Source organism: Vicugna pacos, chromosome 2 (genome assembly GCF_048564905.1).
Source record: "Vicugna pacos chromosome 2, VicPac4, whole genome shotgun sequence".
Taxonomy (NCBI): domain Eukaryota; kingdom Metazoa; phylum Chordata; class Mammalia; order Artiodactyla; family Camelidae; genus Vicugna; species Vicugna pacos.
Window position 1 is genome coordinate 26545256 of NC_132988.1, and position 20408 is coordinate 26565663.

The 20408-nt window shown below is 31.9% G+C and overlaps 1 long non-coding RNA gene across 1 annotated transcript in view; it reads left to right on the plus strand.

Moving 5' to 3' along the window:
- The first annotated feature begins 9731 nt into the window (after nucleotides 1-9731).
- LOC140700032 (uncharacterized) overlaps nucleotides 9732-20408 on the plus strand; it is a 341257-nt gene continuing 330580 nt past the window's right edge. The window contains exon 1 of the long non-coding RNA XR_012078244.1: nucleotides 9732-9804. This is a non-coding gene — a long non-coding RNA (uncharacterized lncRNA). The remainder of the gene's footprint in view (nucleotides 9805-20408) is intronic.

A 20408-nucleotide genomic window follows, 5' to 3' on the forward strand; every position in this document is an offset into this window, starting at 1 on the left:
AGATGTAAAATCATAAAATAGAAGAATGAAAAAAAAAAAGAGAAGATAAAATGTGTACAAATTCAAAGGCAAACTAATTGAAAAGAAAAAAAAAAACCCTGAAAAGCATACAAAATAAAATTTCCCAAGGCTATGAATATTTTAAAGGGAAAAAGTAGCTCAATTGTATCCTCAGTCAAAATGAATATAATCAGGCATTCTCTCTGCATCTGTGTCCTCAGCAGGCACCTCTGAGCTCAGAGGCTTCTCCAGCATGGAGTCCTCAGTATCAGCTGTGCTGAGGAGAATGGTGGGAGGGTAGGAGAGAAGGAAGTCACCTCCTTCTTCATCTTTGCTTGAGGTTCCTCATACAAAGTGGATATTTCTTCTTCAGAGACAGTGGCTTGACTATTGAGATGAGTCTCCCACTCCCACCTCTATCAAATTTTCAAAGATTGAAAATCATGTAAACCCTAGAAGCTAATGCTAACCCTTTCCCCTAGCCCTTCTGAAAAGAAAATAAAAACAGGTTGAGATGATTGAAGTGGATTGTTTAAGACTTTACTCTTAGGTCTCGTCTTGAAACAGCTAAGACCAAGCATTCTGTAGCAAGATCACTATTGTTTAAACATCTGCTTTACCATTTCTATTATGTGATCTTGAATAGATCACTTAAATACTCTTTTTTTCAGCTTAGTCATCTGTTAAATGGGGATAATAATATTTCTTATATAAAGTTACAATTAATATTAAATGAGTTAAATCATATAGAGCTTTTGCCTGGCACATAAATAATTTTATAAATCACATTAGATTTACAATCAATCATTATGTTATTATCAATAAGACTGTTAAAGTAGGAAATAAAATAACCATAATTTCAAGACAATATATACTGTTTTATGGTATGAGAATGTTTTTGCAAATCACCAAGCAGTGGGCTAGGAATGGTTAGGTAGTAAAACCTCAAACAACTGCAGCCAGAGATGTTTAATAAAGATATATTTCTTTCTGATAGGGAGTCTGTTTTTTAGCTTGTAAACAATTTGGACTTACTCTTTTTGCCCAAAGGAATGAAGCATAAAACACAAAACCATTAAAGCAGTGTTGGTGGAAGGCAACACAGAAGTATTAGACTTGAGAGAGAGAAAAAGAGGAAAAAAATGTATTGAAGGCAGACATTATACGTGAGGTTTTTTTTTTCTTTTTCCTTCAAACCAGAGTAAGAAAATATTCTGCATTGCAACTAAACATACAGACAGAAACAAATCAACAAAAGTTTCATTAAATAACACCTTTATTGCTTGTTTCCTCTGCTCTTATCTTTACTTCTCTTCATCTTCTATAATATTCTTACAGAAATTGTTTATCTAAGCTGAATTAAAAACAAATGCATGAAGACATTCTGTGAAGTTGCATACCAACAGCACTATTTAAAGAAAGTAAACATGGCAGAGGATGATATAATGACATTTATGAAAGAAAAAAAGAAAAGAAAGAAAGAAAGAAAAAGGGAGGGAGAAGAGAGAGAGCAAGGGAGGAAGGAAGTCACCAGAATTTGAGCAATGAAGGAAGAGAAATCCAAATTGGAGTAAAACAATAGTATTTCCTAGATTCTAACACAATGTGATGTGTGATGTCTTAACCAATTCCATATGGAGGTGAAATTTGAAACTAATATCAAAATAGATATCTACATGAGTTAAATTATGTTTTATATAATTGTGTTTAAAATCGTATCTGGAGATTTTCATTACATTTTAAATATTTAATAATTCATGTTATAAAGCCATGTGTGAAAGATTGATGTCATTATCAATGACCATTTGAAAAATCATTAAATAAAAATTACAAGTGGTTGTCAGAGGAGTATAGCAGGCAAGACTCTGATGCCAAGTTGAAAGACAAGTAGAATTCTTTATGCTGATGGTTCTCAAACTTTACTAAGCACCAAAATCACCTGAAGGGCTTGTTGAAACAGATTACTAGGCTGTACGCCTAGAGTTTCTGATTCAGGAGATCTGGAATGGGGTTTAACTGCTTTGCATTTCTAACAAATTCTCCATTTTCTTGATGCTGCTTTTTTTTTTTGCAGGACCAAACTTTTAAGAACCATTGTCACACACAATGATTTATTCACAGCAGGCTACACAAAAAAATTCAACATACATGCTCACATTTTCTTTTCACATTATTGCTGTGAGTTAGGTACTATTTTTTTATTTATAACTTAGAGAAACACAGTGATATGACTTAACACAGATAAAAATGAAAAATCTTAATTAAAACCCTAATTTTCCAAAACCAAATTATACAGTCCTTCCACTATTTTAAATTGCATAGAAGGAGATGTGATTATCAGCTTAGGGCAACGAAGAGGGAGGAGAGAAAATCCTATGTAGTGAATTAGCTAGGGAATCAAAAACTAATTATGGGTTTGATAAACAGCATCAAGAACACAATTGAAATTGAACGGAACTGAATTTGTAATGATCAGTTTTGCACTGTTTTTCAACTTCTTTGAGCAATAAATGAAACGTTGCCATGGGCTGCTCCTAATTTCAGTAGATCTCTGCTCTTTTGGATTACAATCAGAGTAATCTCAAATTACTAGCAGAACTTTTGTATCTATCTTCTGTATCTGTCTATCACTATGAGTACATAAAAATTAACTCTATGTGGTGTTTCGGTATTTAAATCAGAAAATATTACTATTATAATTTATGAAAACATTTTGAACACTGACATGTTGAAAAAAATTATGACATAGATTTAAAAAGATGTGAAGCACTTTAAATGCCTCAAGTTTTAACATCTATCTCTCAATATGTATCAAAATTAAGGAAAGTTAAATTTTGTTGGCATGCATGGTTGCATAAAATACTTGAAAAATAATTCTGGTTTTGGCTTTTAGTCAAATTAATTCCAAGTCTTCATCAGCTGGCAATACAATTTGGAAAGACTGGATTATACATAGTTCTGTGTTACTATATAGGTTGCACTCTTAATCAATTTAAATGAAGAAGTTATGACCAGAGATATTTTCTAAATTGTTCTGCCATTTAGTGAGCAGACAAGCCAATCTCCTGTGAAAATCTGCAAAACCAAAACAGTGGGCATCTGTTCTTCCGAAATAGACTGAAATGCCACTATAGCAGCATTAGGAACACACAATTCAGTATTAGGCAAATGGATTTTGGACCCTCTCCAAGGGATTTTATTACTATAAACACCAGAAGTTCCATTCATTGCATCGTTTCACCCATCAGGACTCTGAGAACAGAATTATATTAGAACTTTCTTGTTCCTATAAGTGAATAATTTTATAGCAGCTACAGAAATATTTTTTAGTTTCTTTATAATAAAGGCAGAAGAGGAAGGGAATTGACTATGCTGGTTATAGCTAGGAACACCTATCAGTAGGAACAAATTGTCTCAAACTATGATACATTTCCTCTGACCAATGTTGTTGACTACATCTCAAAAGAGAGTATGAGACCTAGGTTTTAAAGTTAACAACTGTTTGCTTTCATATTCCTTTATATGATGAGTTGGAAGTCAAATATTTTTTTAAAAGCCTAAAGGTGGGCTTTTTACAGTGCTCTTTAATCAGTCTGAAGTGATTAATTCATGAAATCTTGTTATTGCTTGTGTGATGGACTGAATAGGAACAATTAGATGTCTTTGTTTATGTATACAATTATAATTATTAAATATTTTATAAGAGATATTAATTGTTCTCCTCCAGATTACAAGATATATTTTATAATACTCAAGAGTTATTTTTAATTTACTAACAAAAGAAACCCTTAAGTTTATGCTTGTGGTTATCTTATATTGCTATGCTTCTGAGCAAACCATGATATTCACGTTTCACTATATTCAACTGCTTCTTTTCCAAGTTTACAATCCTATACAGTTCTATATCATCTGGTAGTAGTTCAGTCAAAAATAAATCATTTACCCAGGGGTAACCAGACCATCTATTAAGATGAATTTTAAACAATCATAAAGTGATTCTTATTTCTAGTTGATTATAAATATAATTCCATTGTTCAGATGTTACAATTACTTGTCTTCCTCTAAGAAATGAAATTGTACATGGTATAAAAAGAAAATAAGTAAATATTAACTTGGCAATACTAGAGAAAATAACAAGAAAAGAGTTTAGTACTCATTCACACATCTTTCAAAACAAATAATTACATAAGTTATCTCTTAGTTTGTATATGTACATCAGGTTGAAGGAAAATGAAAATATGTGAACAGTTTTAGCAATATATAAAATCAAGTTCTTCATACAAATGAAAATTTTGCATATAACTTTTAGAAGCAAAATATTAATTTTTAAAAGAGATTTCCCAAATCTATTTGAATATATTTTCTATAGCAAAAAATGACAAATTAACATAAAATTCACCTCAATGATTTTGTCACCTTTGAAATGGTCACTCCAAGAACTAAGCTTCCCAGAGATTCAACAGGGTAAATGAACTTGGTTGTTCAGTGATATTTTTCTCAAAATGTATTTATGCTAAACACTTCTTTACTTATTAAATTAATGATTCTACTGCTTTGTAGAATTCAAAAAATTATTGAAATCTTTGCTTTTACCTTCTTTCCTATAAACTCTTGTACTTTTTATTATATTGTACCATATTATTAGTAGGATGTTGAGGGGAAAAGTGGTTAATGCCTGTGCATTACAAACAAAGCCACCTATTTCTTAATCCCTATCTTGTTATTTTAAAATGTTTAACTGTCCACCTTTTACATATGTATGAACTGCATTACTCCCTCAACTTTCAGAAATCCTTTCTCTCATGCTCATGCTTATTGTCTCAATTCCATCCCACATTAATCCTATTTCTGAAACAGAGCAAAAATATCTAGAAATACTCTTTACTTTATATATTTTCCAAATCAGTGCTTATTTGTAAATCCTATAAAGCAGTAAGTGGTATGCAGCTTGCCTTGCCTTGCAAACAACTGGAAACCTGAACAAATGTACAAAACAATGTTTTTCCTCATTGGAATGATAAGAATCATAGGATTATGGTTCATAGAGAATAAGGTGAGCCCTACAATTTCTCTACCTTTTCATCTGAAGGGAGGCAAGTTCTGGATTACAGTGCAAGAAAAAAGAAAGCAGAGCCTGTAAGTTTTGTTGAATTGAGAGACACAGATTGGAGTTTTCGGAGACTGAGGCTTATCAGAAAGAAGGGATCTTGGAAAATAAATACTCATATTGGTCCTTTTTTTTCTTTGCTGTATATTAATCTGCATATGCATACAGTGAACCTCCGCAAAGCCAAGCAAAACCAACTGCAAACAATATATAAGACTACTAATTCCCAGGCCACACACGGGGATGGAAGACATTCAGATTTTGTCCAGAGAGTAAAGAAACCTTGTTGAACACTTGGACAATCAACAGAAACATTTGAAGGGTCACAACTGGGTAGCAAGTCTGTATTAGCCGTTGATTAAAGCCTTCTCCACCTTAACGAAAATTTTTAAAAAACTTTGGAGTATGACTTAAATGCCTCCTAGAGCAAACTTCAGTACTATTTAAAGGAAATCAACAAAATATAAACACTCAAAAAACATGGCGTATTCAGTATCTGGGATCTAATAAAACAATCACTAACCATACAAAGAAATAGAATTGTGAGCCATGTAAGAAAAGCATTGAATATTCAAGATTTTATAGAAAAGCAAAATACAACAGAGAAATACCAGATGGAACTTCTAGGGATAAAAAATACAGTATCTAAATTTAAATATTCACTGGGTGAGGTTAAGCAGCCAATTAGGCACTAAAGTTCAAATTAGCAATAAATGCAAAGAAATAAAAATTGAGAATATCTGTGTTAGTTTGGGCTACCATAACAATGTACTATAGACTGGGTGTCTTGAACAACAAATATTTATTTTCCTATAGTTACAGAGGCCAGAAGTTGGAGATCAGCATGATCAGGTTCTGGTGAGAGCTCTCTTCCTGGTGTGCCCTTTCTCACTATGTCCACAAGGGGCCTTTCCTCTGTGCTCACACAGAGAGTGAAGGAACTCTGGTTTCTCTTCTTAAAAGAACACTAATACTGTCTTATCAGGGCCCCACCCTTATGACCTCATTTACCCTTAATTATCTCCTTATAAGCCCTATCTCAGCATAGAATCACATTGGAGGTTACAGCTTCAACAGATGAGTTTTTGGAGACACGACTGAGTCTAAAGCAATACTTAAACTGACACACAAAGATAAATTAAAAAAATAAAAAGAAAAAAATGGGCAAAGCATCAGTAACCTGTAGAATAATAACAAGGTTGTAATACAACTAGATATCTAAACCCTTACCTCACACCAAACACAGAAATTAAAACGGATCATAGGTCTGAATATATAAGTTTAAAATATAACATATTTAGAAGAAAATATAGAAGACAGTGTTTGATACTTTAGAGCAATATCTGAGTTCAGAGATTTCTTAGGATACATAAAGCACATAACAGGAAAAAAATTCATAAATTGAACTTCATCAAATTTCAGATCTTCTAGTTTCTCAAAGACAGTACTCACCAGTAAGTACTTAAAACACACACACACACACATACACACAAAATGGAAGAAAATATTAGCAATATATATTTCATAAGGGACTAATATTCTGAATTTGTAAAGAAATGACCCAATTAAGAAAATAGAAAATCTGTTTGAACAGACACATCACAAAACAAGACATAAAATAATTAACAAATGAAGAGATGATTAGCATCTTTAGTCACCGTAGATTACCACTATAAGCTCAATAGAATGCCTAAAATTATACAGGCTGACCGTATCAAGAGTTGCCAAGTATGTGGGACAACTAGAGTAAAACAGGTCTCTTGGTTTTGTGAAATGGTACAGCCACTTTGGAAAACAGATTCCATTTTGGAAAACACATGTCTCAGAAATCCCATGGCTAGGTATTTTTCCAAAAGAAATAAAAATGTATGCCCACAAAAATCCTTGCACAAGAATGTTCATAGTAAATTGAGGATACAACTCAAATATTCCACAGCAGGTGAATAGGTAAGCAAATTGTGATACATTCATATGATGGAATACTATTCAACATTATAAAAGAACAAACCATTATTACACATAACTTGAAGGAAAGACAGAAAGAGCCAGGAAAAGAAATTACATCTATACACAGAATGCAAACTTGCATATATATATATGTGTATATATACATATACATATACATATACATATACATATACATATATATACACACATATATATATCTCACATACATACATATGTATAAAACAAGCTAATCCATGTATATAGATTAATGTATATGTGCACACATGTATGTTTAATAAGAGCCCAGGAAGTCCAGTTTTCACTTTACCAAAAAAAAAAATTTAATTTCAAACAGGAGAACATCCCATTTTGTGGTTAAAGCAAATAAAACGCTGAATTTAGGCAAGACATACCTGGTTATATTCAGGAAGTATAAATGTTGTTGACCAAAAGAAAATTGGACATACAGTAAGAACAGTATTTTGAGAAATAATTCTGAAGAAGAACTCTTAAGAAGAATGTCTTGTGAATTCAGTATTGACTACCAGGAAACTTTAGGAAATACTAAGGGAAAGATTCAAAGTTCAGCAGCACCTCAAATTAATTGTAAACACCACTTAAAATTTCATTAGTATGCTCTTAAGTACAGTCAGATCATTCTGGTTAAGATTTTCTCAGACAAAGGAGTTACTTTGCTTTTTGCTTCACCTTGTATGTTTTTCCAGAAACTGTCAAATTTTCTTGCACTTTTTATAATTGCCAGTGATAATATTTGTGTATCTTACCCATTTCTAAGAAGAATGTAAATGTTTGCATATGAAATACAGTTTATTTTCAGATAAGCTAGGTATTAGAGTCAGATGTTCTCAATAACAAACAGGACTGTCAGTATTCTCTGTTGCAAAACCATCTCTCAGACATGCCAGTGAATGGTTGGAAGACTCTGCACAATTTGCAAGTTAGAATGTCATTCCTTTCTCTTCAGATTAAGGTATAGAAATGAAATGATACAGAAATGAAAACCTGAGTTATATTGAAGAGAAAACCAAAAATCTGCTTTACTTGTGTTTATTTTAAGGCAAATTATTCACAGCTTTCATTTCCATAACTTACAATTGCCCTGACTTAGAAGTTGGAACCCACTGAGTAAAACATTGGACAAATCTGTTTAAAAAATAAAATTGAGATAGATAAGCATGATTGCAGGTTATTTTGAAGGCAGATTAATTTGGAAAATATTTTGTTAAACTGTTTTTTAAGTGTTTAACATTCTCTTCTGAACAAATTTTTGGTTTTAATATACAAATATGCTTTATAAATTACCAAGAGATATAATTTGCAGTTTCCCAAACGTATTCAACAATATATCTCCTCTACCACCACTGTCATAATTTTCTCCTAGAATATTTTGCAAACTAAATACTCTGAAATATATTTTAAGAAATGATGCAAGGTTTCCTGAAGACTTGTGATTCTAAAATATTCAGCATTGTTGATAGCTTCTATAAGAACAAGATGAAGGTTTTATAATTGTCTATTGATCAAGAAAGAAAATCCTATGAATGACTGAAAAATTGTGCTGAACACTGGAATTTGACACAACATTGTAAAATGATTATAAATCAATAAAAAATGTTTAAAAAAAAAAGAAAATCCTGCCTAAAGGCAAAATACGTCTATTATATTATTTGTCTTTAGAATGGCTCTGTGTGATAAACTAGTTTCATCATATACAGAGAATGGAAATAATTTAGAATTCTGAAAAGTATACTTGGTAAACCCAAAAAGGAACCATTTACTTCAATAATTCTCGGTTTCCAGTCAAATGGATCCTTTTGAACTAATGTTTTGTTCTTCTGTTTTTCTATTGCCCTGCTTTCTTCTCAAAACATACCTCTAACTTTAAAACTTTAGTTGCATGTGGTAGAAAGGGTTACATATCTTTTCTGTGAGAATTTTTCTGATCCAATATTAAGAAGTGATATGATTATTTTTCAAAGTGCACTTATAAAAATAGGAAAACTTTTCAATTTCTGTTTTTTATTATCTCATCTTAGAAGGTGAGAAATGGAATGCCCATATCAACCTAGGCATAGATAAATTCCAACAAAATAATGCTTTTTATTATTCCAATTTGGAAATGAAAAGCAAACTAAATATATTAACATTGGGAGGTCAGTATGTTTTGGTAATGGGTTGTTACAATTAGAATTAATTTTATAACTGGTAGAGTTTTTTGGTTATAAAAATCTTTTGACATTTTAGGATTACTTAACATCTTTAAGCATTGTAGACATTTTGAGTAAAACAGTTAGTTTACACAGACATACAAGACACACATAGATATCCACGTAGTCTGCTCCTCCGAGTAAATAAGCCAAAGAGAAATCTGTTTGGGCTCCAGCCTAGATAATAGCATCTGGAAATATGAAAATGGGGACAGGGCTTTAGTGTGACAAACAGAAGGAGGGCAACACTATTAGAAGGCTGAGCTCTGGTCAGGACATAGAGCAGTTATGAGGTGTGAGATGTAAATTTTGATGACAATAATCGATCCTACTCGGTCATGACAAAGCCAGCTCCTGAAAAATGGGGTACCAGTAATAGAAGAAGTATACTCCAAGACATTATATTAAACTAACATTATTGACATACCATTGTTTTCCACAGATCTCAGTTCTAAGGAATACTGCAGTCAGTCGTGAGTATCTCTTGCCTTTGGATCAAGAAAACAAGAAAAAAAGATGCAGGTGTGTGTTTATACTTTTACGTTTTCTTTCTACACCCAAGTGTAGGCCAGAGTTTATCTGTTTTGAGTTTAGCATTGATTACTCAATTTGGCCCAGGTTGATGAATTAAAGAAGGGTAGATAAATGGCTTTACCTATTTCCAATTCCTTTAGCCAATGAATGAACCTTCTGTAATAATTTATTTATTCAGTTAAAGAATCTGTCATTTCTGCCACATAAGTTCATGCATTTTGTTTACTGTCAATATTTCATGAGTATTTGATTGTTTGCTTGATATTTATGTTGATATGTGCCTTTGTTTGAGCAACAAATTCCATAAAACTTTTCTGGTTAGCTCTCTGGGTCTGGTATTTCAATAGATTATATTTTATTCTATGCTCCTGGGACCTGATATTTACAAGATCTGAGGCCTAGATAGAAATGATTTTTGTGGAAGAACCCTGCAATCTGGGTCCTCTTTTAACACCCGTGGAAGGACTTAAATTTATAAAGACTAACTTGTTTCTTTTTAAGAAGACAGTAGCTGTAAATGGTTTTCAAAAGCAGTAAACATTTAAAATACACTTTTTAACTGTTTGTATTTCAAACTTAAATATGTAGAAATATGATGAATAACATATAAATATATATAATCTATAATTTACATTAATGTAGCAAAAGTGTTCACACAGTACTTTCAAAATTGCGAATTTTATTTTGATGTTATATCATCTATTTTTATGTATAATATTCAAAGTAACTATATTTTTCTGGTTTCTCATTTATATTTACTTTTATTCTCACAGTTTTCCATATTTTAAATAGAGACATAACTCAAATATAAATTCTTTCTTGTCACCTTTTTTAAGATAAAAATAGAAAAACTAATTTTAGGCTTGCTTTCAACTATGACTTCTTCAGATTTCCCCTTGCTGCTTATATTGCTTAAGATAAATCATTACATTTAATGGATTCTGAAAAGTTTTCCAGACTGAGAGTTGATTTAGTCAGAATTACACATACAGAGAAGATTCTATGAAAAGTCAATTGAATAATGATGCGCTGAGACTAATGGCTAAAACTACAGTTAATGACATTTACCCCAGGGTTTTTCATGTAACATAGAAGCAATCTACAGAAAATTGTTGCTGTTCTAAATGGGAACCAACATATGGCGAGATTTGATCTGGGTTAAAAGGAAAAAAATAAATTGAAAGAGAAAAACTGAGGTAGAGGAGAGTTTAGAGTATTCAGTATTTGATTTAATCCCATATTCAGTTCCATATGTTCACTTGAGAGGATCACAGAGAGCCAAGAATACAAAATATCACTTTTTCCCTTAATCACTTAGGCATGGTTTTCAAAGCAGAAGCTATTTTCCCACCAATCTGAATCAGAATATTGGCATTTATTTCTTTGGAAATCTCCATCATCCTCTAATGACTAAATACTTAGAAAATAACTTTGTTCTAACCAGTGGAGCCATTAGAAGAATTTTATAAAACTCTTCAACCTCAAAAAATATATAGCTTCACTAAATAATTTGGACTTGTTTTAAATATTTAAAGCAAGATGAGTATTGACGTTTACTAGAAAAAAAAGTAAAGTGGTTTAAGTCAATATTTTTAATGTTCAGTGTTTATAAAATAATGGTAAAACAGTTGCTAATATAGTGAGTAGGCATGAATTCCCTTTTTCTTGACCATGAAAATTTTAATTAAATATCTTTTATTATAAGAAAATCAACAAAGCAGCCCACATGCTGAGTGGGAACTTAAAAGATACAAGGAAAGATTATATATGAGGATCAAGCAGGGGATCTAATGAAACTTCAATAGATTTGCCTTAGTTCATTTGTTTATTGTTTTATAGAAGAGTATTATAAGAGTAATTCTGAGTGTGTTACTTACAGACATTTCTATTTACTAAAGAAGCATAAAGAGGAATACCCAGATTTCACAATAATATATATAATACTGCAATTTTAGGACAGAAACACTATTTTCTTTTCAAATTGGCCTGATGCTCCCATTTAAATTGCGCCTCTCATTACTGAAGATTGCTCAGTTCTTCTGACCCCATCTTAGCACTATGGTACACTCCATTAGTTTAAAACTTACCAGAAAATATCAAATGAACATATGTGTTGGCAGCTGTGCTGGACACTATGGGAGGTCCAGACACAGAAAGATTTCCTGCAGTCATGGAGTTGATAAATCAAGGTAAAGAGACAAGGCTAGAAGACTGATTGAAAGAACACAAGCTAAAAATTGGAAAATACTGGGTTGTTATAACTCAGGGTTCTCATAAGATTTTTTGGCTTTACTTTTTTTTCTTTCATTTATAAAATCGTTGGCTCAAACCATATAGTTTTAAGGTGATTTCTGACTCTAGAATAAAATAATGACATATATTTTAAAATAAATAAACCATAAAAATATTGTTATTCTATTGAAGTAAGCTAGAAAGAGAAAGAAAAATACCATATGATATCACTTATATGTGGAATCTAAAAAAAAAAAAAGGACAAATTTACTTACAAAGTAGAAACAGACTTACAGACATAGAAAACAAACTTATGGTTACCAGCGGGGGGAGGGGGTGGGAAGAGAGAAATTGGGAGTTCGAGATTTGCAGATACTAATATATATATAAAATAAAGAAAGAACAAGTTTATACTGTATAGCTCAGGGAACTATATTCAATATCTTATAGCAACTTATGGTGAAAAAGAATATGAAAACAAATATATGTATGTCCATGTATGATTGAAGCATTATGCTGTACACCAGAAATTGACACACTTTGTAAACTGACTATACTTCAGTGAAAAATATATATACAAAAAAATTCCCTGCATGTACGAAAAATGTACATAGCAGTTTATCTTGAGAGACAAAAATTAATATTGAATGCCTTTTATGTGTCAAGTATAAATTACATGTTTTCACTTATCTCATGGGCTATCAGTAAGAACTCTTCAGAGGTAGTTATTTTAAAACCTTGTGAATGATTTTAAAAAATCCTTTTTTTCCCCTGAGTTAAGTCCAAATGGATTATTTGTTAAAGAAAAAGATAAAAGTTTCTTGTCATGAAGAGATCTTTAAAGAGGTTATTTTGCCCTCCCTTTTATTTTCTACCTGAGACAATGTTAAACAATATTCAAATATTACCTGAAGCCTTCTGCTTATTGTGTTTCTTTTTTGTTCTAAATGTCCCAAATGTCTAACTATGTAAGGCCCACGAGTGCTTTTCATAGCTAGACTCCATGACAGCTGCTTGGGAATACTTAAAAGCAAGGAAGGTGATCTGACTTATTTTATTACCTTCACTGAGGGAGAAAGGACGAGCCATAGTAATAAATATTCAGCACTTTTTCACTTTGTTCAAGGCACTAAGGATCCTTATTTTCCTATCTTCCCTGTTTAGTAAAAATAATAAAATTGCAAGCATTCACAATTATTGCACAACATTCTCATGAGTATTTCAGTAATGATAGCATGTTGGAAAGGAACAGAAAGAGTCTTTTTGTACACAGCTTTGGAAACAACAATTAAAATTTACTAGTTCTACCATTTTTCAAGGAACAGGATTGATTGTAACATGACAAATATTTAAAAAAATTCTAATACGTTAAGTGTTTTTTTTTAAAATACCAATAATTGATAATATTCCTACATACCAGCCAAGGCAATTAAGCATAGTCACATCATGCTAGCATATCTGAGGTGACAAATTGGAATCAAATGGAGGCACATAAGAATCTTATGTTTCTCTTTTACTATAAAACTGATGCCTAAGAGTAATTTTTTTTTAATGAAGAAGAAGAAGAAATAAGAAAGGAAAAGGACATATACATGGGCTTTTGTAAAGTTTGTAAACAGTATAAAATATTTGCATGTAGAAGTTGGACTAACCTACTTAAATATTCTTTTGTTACATATATATATCCTGAGAGCAAAGTTCAGATAATTTTGAAAATTCAAAAAATCTTTCTTTTTGATTTCATAGATTGAAAAGGGGGTTAATCAGTGTTCCGAGTCTTAGCTAAGTAAAATATGTGTGATAATGCCTGTTGATTTAATTTCAGTGCTCATCTAGTCCAATTTATCTTGCCACAGAGATGTTAGGAAGCAGAGTGCCTGCCCTCGTATAGGGCAGTTCCCTGGCTGCCTCTTTAGCAGAGTAGCATCATTCAAGTGAGAGAAGTTTGCCAATATTTGATGAAAATTAGAATGAATATTTCATACACTTATAATTGAACTTTCAAAGACTAATTGCTAGAAAACATGTATACTTAAATTTGATAGTATAATTAGATTACTTTAGCTCCAATTACAGGATATAGAAGTGAGTGTGTGTGTGTATGTGTGTGTATATATATCATTTTAACGATCACAATACTATACAAGAGGTAATATAAAACACTTACAGAGGAGATATTGAGCACTATCGTTGAGTTTTTGTATATTTGTCATGTATATACGGTAAAGTTTATGCATATAATTTATTAAAAATAGAAAATTAGGATCAGCTTAAAAAGTCTTGTAGAATTATTTCTTCAATAATTTAAACATTTCCAAGCAGTGGGATTTTTAAGCTGCATCATTTTTAAATTAATAGCAACAGTTACTTCACTGTAATTTGGGATACAAGATAGTAGAATCTGAATGTTTTACTTATTGAATTCAATAACCTGCACACTTATGATATTAAGTAATATTTTGGCATCAGGCACTGAATTAAAAATTTGATATGAAAGTTGAATATTTCACTTAAATATAGATATTTTGGCTGGGAAAATGCTTTAGATAAAGAAATGAAATATACTCAGAGATATTTGGTTATAGAGGTACCGGAGCAATTTATAGGAATTGTTTATCATAATCAAAAAATGCTTTTTTAAGCATGTCAACTCCTCCACTTCAGCCTAACAACTTCAATAGCATATCAGTTTCAAAGCTTAGTTGGAAGTCTTTAAAATCTAATACTAAGAAGAATGGATAATTTAAGAAACAAATATTCCAAAGAAGATGAGAGACTTTTAAAATGCTCCCTTTATGTTCATTCTCTTCTCCCCAAGGATTGGCTCTTTGCTTACTTCAAAGTAAGATTTAGTGGTTATACTAACACAGCTAGAAACTGATTAATATTTTGTTCTGCCCCTTCATCCTTGAAATTTTATTTTTAATTTTCTAGTCTCCTTCCATTTATAACAATTGGAGAGGAGAAGGTACACATGGCTCTTTTGCAGACAACCACTTTGATAAATGCTGTTGTAATTATTACCTGTGGCACAGGAATATGGCCTGGACATTCCACAAACATGTGGTCTCTATTTGGAAAAAGGCCTGCACTTCATCTCTGGAAATATAATGTCATATTAAGGAATTAATACATAATGAGTAAAGACCACCATTCACCCGAGTTAAATTCAAAGTTGTTTTTTCTGTGTAAAGCCAGTGTTTGACTCACTATAGAACTGAGTGAAGACCAGAATGATTGCTGTAATAAAATATATTGTTAAAGCATGTTGTAAACTATAAATTTAATCTTTCATATATTAAATTTTTCATATACTCAAATTTAACATTTCATATATTTCTATCTTCATACTTTATGTACCCATGAAATCTCAGATTTCTCCCTTTAGAGATCTTTATGTCAGTGACTAACATTATGTAGTTAGCCATACTCTAAATTGCTATTGACTTCATGTAGTAAGTTGTTAGTTATAGTCATATCTTTATGCACAAAGTTAGGGTATATATTTAATTCTATATTTTAATTTAATTCACGATTTTTAATATCTTACTGTTTTTATATATTATTTTATCTGTTTTTCTATATATTTGTTCCACTGTACCAATTATTGGACAGTTAAATCATCACATGTAGAAATATATTCAAAAACACATCAGTAAACAATGGTGGGGGACTTTGGTAGAAATTAATGGAATCATCAGGAACACTTACATTAAACTGTCAGTTGTCAAACCTCATGGTAGCAAAATTTTAAGAAACATTGACTGGTAGAAAAGTCAAAAGGTAGTTTCACAAAAATTACCTTGTGTGTGTATGTGTGTGCAGATGCATGTGTGTTCCTTTTTAAAGTATGTCCTGAAAAAACCTGTAAAACAAACTAGAATGGCTTGGGTCTTCTTAAATATGATACTGTCTTAAAGTATTGTATCCTTTATATGTTCTAAATAAAACACTAAAAAAGCAATAGAAGCAATTAAAGAAAGCATTATAAACACATTTTTTTAAATTTGAGAAAGCCTAAGAGAGCTGATTAGCTGAATATCATAAGAGAAACAATAAAGAGACCATATTCTCAAAGGAAAATGCAACGACAGTAGGAAAAAATAGGTAAAATTTAACTTCTGTATGGAAAGCAGAGTTAGAAATGAATATCAGGAGGGAAATCCATAAAAAGATAATAGTCAACTATTCACAGGTCTTCCCAAAAGGATCTGAGGATATTACTTTGGGAAGAATATTTTTCTTTGACTCTGTTTGGCTAGTCTAATACAAGGGAAAATAACAGAGAAATAAATATTTGTTATGAAAGATTGTGATAAGCACTATGAAGTAAATGTATAGGAGAGAGATGGTATAGGAAATGCTAATGGTGGAGGAAGGGATAGTTATATATATGTTAACATAGTTTCTTTTATGTGGTGCTATTTGAGCATAGAGCTTAACAAAGTGTTCCCTCATCATATCTGGGGAAAAGTTCTAGTCAAAGGAGACAGCGAGTAGAGGGGTGCTGATTAAGCATACGCTTGACATGACTGAGAAGTAGCAACCCCAGCAGAGTCGTTGGAACCAGATGAAAGGCATGAAATAATAAGATGTAAATTCAGAAAATGAATAGATGGAGGGCATTTTGAGAAGCAGAAAGAATCTTTTAGGGCATTGCGGGGAAAGAAAGGCTGAACTCTGTGTAAAAGAGAAGCCATGGAACAATTACAAGCAGATTCATCTGATTTGATTCAGTTTTTAAGAGATCATTTTGGCTGCTGAATTGACACTTTGGAATATGCTTCAGTAATTCAGGTAATATACAATGGCAGCTTGGATTAGAATGTTAGCAATAAATGTAGTAAGAAGTGATTGGACACTGGGCATATTTTGAAGGTAGAATCAGCAGGATTTACTGATCATTTGCTATGACATTTGGGGGAAATTACATGAAAAAAGAGAAGAGTGTAAGATAACTAAGCATTGGGTCCTAAGAAACTTAAAGAATAAAATAATTCTTTATCAATGGAGAAGCTAAATGGAGAAATTAATTTAGAGTTTTTGAATGTAAGTGTGAAATGTCTATTTGATAGAAGGGGGAACACGTTAGCTAAGCTTTTTGATACATATATATTTCAAAGACAAAGTCCAACCTGGATTTACAAATTTTTGAAACACTGCCATGTAAGTGATATTTAAAGTATGACACTGCTTGAGATGACATATATACATACACACAGGCAAAATACTAGAGACTTTTCAAACAGAGAGCACTGGATTTTTCCAAATTTAGAGGGCATTGAGTCACAGCAAAAAATACCAAGAAGGAGCAACTAATGAGCTAGGAAGAGAAACTAAGTGAAGAAAGTGTGTTAAGGAGGAGAATCTCATCATCTATGTCAAATGCACATAATAAATCCAGGAAGATAAGGGCAAAAAGTGAACCCTTAACAAAATAGATGTCACTGGTGTCCTTGACATGAACATAAATGGTAGAGAGGAACATAAGAACAAAGCCTGAATATACAGGATTCAAGCCACAAGAACAAAAAAGGAATTAGAGATATGTTTATGCCATTCTTTTTATAAGAGTTTTGCTGTAGAAAGAAGCAGATGGAGTGGTAACTGGAGGACATGTACAGTGAGGGGTGGACTTTTTAAAAATGAGAAATATTACACAGTTATGATACCAAAGGAAGTCATCTAGTAGAGTGGAGGAAAAATGACATAGGAAATAAAAGAGGCAGTTATTCAAGTGATGTTTTGAATAAGTAGAAGAGAGTAGATGTGGTCATGTGCACAAGTAAGGAGTTTGATACTAGACTGGAACATAAATGGTCCAGCAAAATAAATCAGTAAATGTATTTATTCACCATACTTACCAGGTGCTATTATTTGTGTCATTATTTTGTAAAACAATAAAGATACAAAAATGAATAAAATAGGATTTTAATCATGATGATTAAAGTCCTGTGATCAAGCTAAGAGTGAGAATAATCCATTTTAATAAATTTTGGTTTTAAAAAGATTCAGAATACAATGCTATCATGAAGGAGAAAATGTGTACCTTCCAAAAGAATGAGTGAATACTGGTGAATGAGGTTTCAAAAAGACTTCACAGAGAGTGGTAAGTCAGAGCCCAGGTTTCAATGATGACTAAATTAGACTGAAAGATGGAGAATAACTATCTTAGGCACAAGATGTAGTGATTCAAAGTCGCTACAGATTTAATGGATCTGTAAATAATGTGGATGATATGTGGTACTTGTATGGTAGGTGAGCAGGAGAAGCCACTGGTGATTACATTCCGGATTTTTCATACTATGTTAAAAATGAATTTCGTACAGTGTTTTTTGGGCTGAAGTATATGGGAGATTAAGCATGCCTGTCACATTTCTTAGTTGGATGACTAGCTGGGTGAAAATTAAATTACTAATGTAGGGAATACCAGAACAGAATGTTAGAGTGTAGGTATAAATTCAAGTTGTACACTCTGTCTTTGGGATGCCTGTGCAAACTCCTTCCTGTAGGAAAGCATATCTAAGTGGAAATATCTAAAGGAAATCACAGATTTCCATTTGGGACTCATCAGGCATATACAATCAAGAGCAGGGGCTGATATCAGTTTTACAGTGCCAGAAACCTGTATGATTTTGGAAGTCTTTTAAAAAAAAATAAATTTTGAAACACAGCGTTTGGTACAGTGTCTGTAAATAGGGCATCTGTAAATGAATTCTGAAACTTAAAGTTTATTTATGCCCTAGTAAATCTGTTTATGATCAAGAGTTGTTGTGGAGAAAACAAAGCTATGGACTTCAATAAAATTACTTTGGTTCCAGAAAGGTGGGAGAAGGAAAGAACACAAAAATTTCAAGAGTAACTAAAATAAAGCAGGCGAAGAAAAACACTGGAAAAGTAGTTAAAGAGGAAGTAAAACAAGTAGCTTGAGTAAGGAGAAGAGTTCTGTGGGAATTAAATTATGAAAGCTCATAGTGTATTAAATATTATTGAGCTTTAAAGCTATGTAAGTAATTTTCAGTTGCATTAATTTCTTAGATACAGTTTGCTTGTATATGAATAAACTTGCAAAAAGATGAGATGAAAATGAGTTATTATTTTAAATAAAAATAAAAAGCTGTCTGACAGAAGAATTTTATTCTGGGACAAGACATTGGAAAATTTTCTAGACAGGATTCATAAAAAGTAACATACTTAAAACACATTGTCACTATGTTCTAAATTCATAGCTAAAAGTTGGGGTATTTTCATAGACTTGGACGGCAATAACTTCAGCAATATTTCTCTTTTTTAACATTTGACATAGATGAAAGTAAATAGGCTTCTAATAATTTTCACTTGAGTGCAGTGAAAATACTAGTGCAACCTAGATGAGGCTTTTAAAATATTACATTCATAGCACCTCATTATATTTAGAATAAAAGTATCTACTGTCTTTTGAATATCTCAAAAATGATGTCAAATATTAAAACTATATAATCATTAGAAAAGGATTTTTTTATTCCAAAATTGTATTTCTATTCCATCTGCTAATTTACCTATCATCAATTGATAACCAAAATATTTTAGCACATAGGATGTAAAACAGGATAAAAATTATTCTTATCTCTTCCAAGTTTGTGGAGGTGGGTGAGTGGGTGTGTGTGTGTGTGCGCGCACGCATGCATATGAATGTGTGTGTGATTCTGCAAAAGATAAAAGGTTTTCTTGAAAATACTGGGGCAGCTGCACTCTTTTCAGCCTGCTTCCTTTTTCATGAATACAAAAGTAGCATTTAACTTATCATTGTACTCAAGGGCTTATTTTATAAGCAATAGAGAAGCAGCTGGGAAAATGATTTTGTTACTTTTAGCATGGCTAGGTAATTAAAATTTTCTGGATTAGAGATATTTGAGTGTTTTCTATGTTGCTGATGATAGTGCTTACTAATGATATTAGTGCAGTAATTTTCCAATTTCAAATGTTAAGTATTTTTGTGTGGTTAAGTGATTTTGTTGAGTCCTATAGATAAATTAAGTATGAAATTGAAGCCATGAACATTTGCAGGAAATTTTGTTCTTGTATTTCCAGCTGCTCAGTATTTCTATAGTATTTCCCCCCAACTACTTCTGCTTTTTTTGGGGGTGAGGCAAAAGTTGTTCATGGGAGAGTGTAAGGAGAACCAAGTGGTACCATTTTTCTATCACCATAGAAACAGGAAAGGGACATTATACCAAAAAGAATAAAAGTAGCAAGATAATAGGTGAGAAACATAGCTGGATCACAGAAACTGAGTTTATGGCTGAAAAGAACACTGAGAAGTAAAATATCTCACTTCTTCTTGGTCAGGAAATACTCCATTTAAGTCTCCCATAAAAACA